Source organism: Otolemur garnettii, unplaced genomic scaffold (genome assembly GCF_000181295.1).
Source record: "Otolemur garnettii isolate 467f Iridium unplaced genomic scaffold, OtoGar3 scaffold00267, whole genome shotgun sequence".
In the NCBI taxonomy this organism is placed as follows: Eukaryota; Metazoa; Chordata; class Mammalia; order Primates; family Galagidae; genus Otolemur; species Otolemur garnettii.
In genome coordinates this window covers 1,038,026-1,042,618 of record NW_003852662.1, presented here as the reverse complement: position 1 = coordinate 1,042,618, position 4,593 = coordinate 1,038,026, and positions in this window count along the sequence as shown.

Genomic DNA, 4,593 nt, shown 5'->3' with positions numbered 1-4,593 from the left:
CTGCAAGTATTCCATAAATAGCTGATGATTGAACACAAGCCTTCCTGTTACTATATAGCTTGTAAGTAAATGGACATTGAAAACAGGCATGCCACATGTCATATTGTGGGCTTTCATTTAACTTATGGTCACAAAACCCTCCAGACCATTTTTTTAGTGGTTAACCAGGTTTCCCCACTGGTCATCATATGATTACATCTTTCTTTTTTTTTGCAGTTTTGGCTGGGGCCAGGCTTGAACCTGCCACCCCCGGTACATGGGGCCAGCGTCCTATTCCTTGAGCCACAGGCGCCACCTGTATGATTACATTTTTAAATTAAAATGTAACAGCCACAATTCACATTTCTAGTGGGTAGATTTTTCTTCTCCTTCTTGGTACTAAAGTCAGGTTCTTCCTCTTACTAATTTCTGGCTGAAGTTTTGTGGGGATGGTTGCCTCTCCTTTTCTATACCAGGAACCCCAAAAGACTTCTCCTTATTGGCCATCCTGGGTTGTTACTTCCTTCAAAGCCATGCTCAGGTTCTACATTCTGCCTTAAATTAACATAAGCCAAGGATGCTTACTTATTTCTTTGCACTACTAGAGTTCAAGAACAAATGGTTCACCTGATTCTTCTTTAAAGGGCATTTACTGTGTTACTGTGATGGGCCAGCCACTATCAGGAGCACTTTACATTATCTCATTTAAATCTCATGGCTCGGCACCTGTAGCTCATGTGGCTAAGGCACCAGCCATATACACCTAAGGTGGCAGGTTTGAATCCAGCCCGGGCCCGCCAAACAACGATGGCTGCAACCAAAAAACTAGCTAGGCATTGTGGCAGGCGCCTGTGGTCCCAGCTACTTGGGAGGCGGAGGCAAGAGACTCGCTTGAGCCCAGGAGTTGGAGGTTGCTGTGAGCTGTGATGCCACAGCACTCTACCCAGGGGGACAGCTTGAGCTCTGTCTCAAAAAAAAAAAAAATCTCACAAGAACTCTATAAAGTAGAGATTATTCTTATCCCCATTTTACAGATAAGGAAACTGAGATTAAGAGTTGTAGGAAACAGAGAGATAAAGAAAGATCAATTGTTTGCATGTATTAACTCTCTGTCTTCTCCTGAATTTCCTGATTAGAGTGGACTCTTCACTAAGTTGGGCCCCAGACTTCTTATTTTATAATTAATTTTGGTGACTCCTTGCACAGAAGTGAACAGCTTCATTGCAGGACTGAAAATGTCCAAAGCCCTTCAGTAGTATTTCCTTTTCCCCTGCTTACCTCGAGATGAAGACCGGCTCCTCACAGGATACATTCCTGAGCTTCAGAACTTTCTGAGCTGCTCCCTCCTACAGCTTGCCTGCCAGGGCCCGGGTGAGTGCCAGTGGACAATCACCCAGCCAGTTCTCAGGAACACGTGTAGACAAGCAGCCCCTCCCTCCTCACCAGGGCCTCTGCTGCCATGGAAGCTGCCACTTCCCACAATAAACAAACCCGATCCTGGGCATTTTAGAGAAGTAGCAGGTTCAGAAGTGAAAGAAGAAAAAGCCAGATGAACAGGAATAACATTAGTGTTGCTGATAAGGGGTGAAGGCGGGGATTGAAGATACTCAGGAAATGTAGGTACAGCTGGCTTATCTGGTGCTGCTCCTTCTCCCATCCCCCCATCTCATCCCCTCTAACCCCCCCAAACTCCCTTCTGTTACTTCCACCACCAGAAGGTTTTTCACTCAGGTTAGCTCTCTGCATGTCAATCTGTAATTGGGGAATTCATTGTGAGAGTCATAAAGAATAATAAAGTCTTTAAAAGTGAAAAGGTATCTGAGGGTTAAGCAGCCATTATTCACTTCCCCCAAATGGCTTCCTTCCTAACGCCAGATAGGCACCTTGAAGGGCTTCAGGTTTTGACTATTGAGTGAGATGTTTAACAGCGGTGCCTGAAGTTCTTTGTGGAGCAAGGTCGGTAGGATAACTGGATCTGAAGGGCAAAACGACATGACGGCCCTAGGGACCCGGAGAGCACGTGATGAGACGGAGAGAGGAGGCTGTCAAGTACAAACTTTGTCTTCTTTGAGATTTTTGCCTAGAGCCTGCTCCTTACCTCCCTCCCACCCATCCCACCCAGAAAAGTAAGAGGAAACTCCCTGTTCACTCCTCTCTTCACCACCTGCCCCTACCCCCAGGACAGAACTTAAGCAGGTACTAATTAGTATTATATATAACTTGGCTATATTCAGGGTTCAAGAGGCTTGTGTGAACTGGCCTGGGAATCTGAGCATCCAGTGTAATGATGTTTCTATAAGAAAATACACGGCTGAATTCCAAACTTTTGGCCAATACTTTATTCCTAGATTGGGGCTGCTTATACATAGAGAAACTTCAGAACTCCTTTTGCCTACATTAACTTGAAGCTGGGCCTTGGGTCTCTTGTATGGGCCATTTTGTGAAGGCCCCATACACACCATGCTGGCGCCTAACTATTTACACATACACACAAAGATACAGAAATATGTAAGGATTATAATATGTATTATAGCTTTTATAAATATTACACTATAATGCAGATAGCATATGTAGAAAGACAGATACAATCTACAATATTGAAGTCTTAGCAAGAATCCTTCACAGCTGAGTATTACTATGAGGCTCACGCCACAAAGGCAGAGACATCTTGCTTCAAGCATTTAAAAAAAATCTATGTGTACATCTAATATTTATCAGTTATTTTAAAAGACTTGGCAACTCATTTTTCAAAACAAACAAGCACTTTTTTCATTTGTACTTGTTAACCCAGATTTTATTAGTCTTCCTTAAGAGTAGGATACAGAGAAAAATCTCCGGAAGGACGGCCTAGCCTCTCCACGCTTCCCTGAACTACCCGCTTTCCCAACTGGAGAAAGAATTTCACCAGATGGACTTTTCACTTGGCAAATATTTACTGAATGTCTGGAAGTCCTGGGCACAGTGTCCCCTGCCTTATCAGTGCTCTTCAAGTTCATCAGGGAAACTGGATGAACAAACACTTCACTCACATTTTTACATATAGTAGCATGTGAAAGGGGAATGTCCTCAGTGTCTTCATCAAATAGGGTCAATAACGTTACCTACTGCACAAGGCTGTAGTGAGGATTAAATAAGGAAATATAAATGTCAATTGATTACTACTATGGCTAGCGCAGAACAAGTACATTGGTTGTTATTTCCTGGGAGCACAGGGAAGAGAATAACCAACTGTGCCTGAGAGAGGTGGACAAGGTCTCAAGATGAGCAATGTGTGTTTTAAGTAGAGACATCAGGGGCTGAACATTCCAGGCAAAAAGAGCTGTGCGTTGAAAGCACACAGAAGTACCAGGAACATGGTGTTGCGCGCCATGGTTGGAGGATACAGTATAGAAGGGGAAAGGAAAAATGGTGGCAAAGGGGTGGTGCCTGTGGCTCAAGGAGTAGGGCGCTGGCCCCATAAACCGGGGGTGGTGGGTTCAAGCCTGGCCTTGGCCAACACTGCAAAAAAAAAAAGAAAAGAAAAATGGTGGCAAAGTAAGAGACAGCAGGTAGGGCTCCACATCAGTGGTGATGTTTGGCTTGGGTCTTTTTTTTTTTTTATTTTGCTTTTATTTATTTATTTTTTTTTTTTATAAAGACGGAGTCTCACTTTGTGTCCTTCAGTAGAGTACCGTGGAATCACAGCTCACAGCAACCTCTGCCAACCCCTGGGTCCCTGGGTTTAAGTGATTCTCTAGCCTCAGCCTCCCAAGAAGCTGGGATTACAGGCGCCTGCCAGAACAATTTTTTTTTTTGGTAGAGACGGGGTCTCACTCTGGCTCATGCTGGTCTCGAACCTCTGAGGACAGGTGATCCACCCACCTCAGCCTCGCACAGCGCTAGGACAACAGGCCTGAGCCACCACGCCCGGCCTTGGCTTGGGTCTTGAAGGGTGAGTAGGAGTTTGCCCATTATTGAAGAGGGAACAATGTTGTTGTGGTAGAAAGAACATATATGAAGACACAGAGTTGTAAAGGTGTAGAAAATATTGGGGGACTTTGTGCTATGGCTGGAGTTTTGCATTCAAGAAGCCAACTTTCCCACTTGGAGGTTTCAAATATGTCTGGACATGTTTGGCAGGCTGGAGGGGTAGGCTGCTGGAAGTCAATTTGCAAGAGCATTTTGGTAGGTAATGGAAATGGTAGTTATGCCGTAAAGGGGAGAGGAATTCAGAGGACAGTCTTGTGCTTACCTTGGAGGCACAGACTCTACATCTTAGAGATTAAGTCTAAGAAGAGGGCTGAAAGTGGAAACTGAAGTACTAAACGCTGTAAGACTTCGGGCACAAGAAGTTCCGCTTTGGTTGCTCTGTGCCCATAGCTCAGTGGCTAGGGTGCCAGCCACATACACTGGGACTGGTGAGTTGGAACCTGGCCTGGGTCTGCTAGAAAAACAATGACAACTATAACAAAAAATAGCCAGGCATTGTGGCAGGTGCCTATAGTCCCAGCTACTTGGGAGGCTGAGGCAAGAGAATTGCTTGCACCCGGGAGTTTGAGGTTGCTGTGAGCTGTGATGTCACAGCACTCTACCCAGGGCAACACAGTTAGACTCTATCTCAAAAAAAAAAAAAAA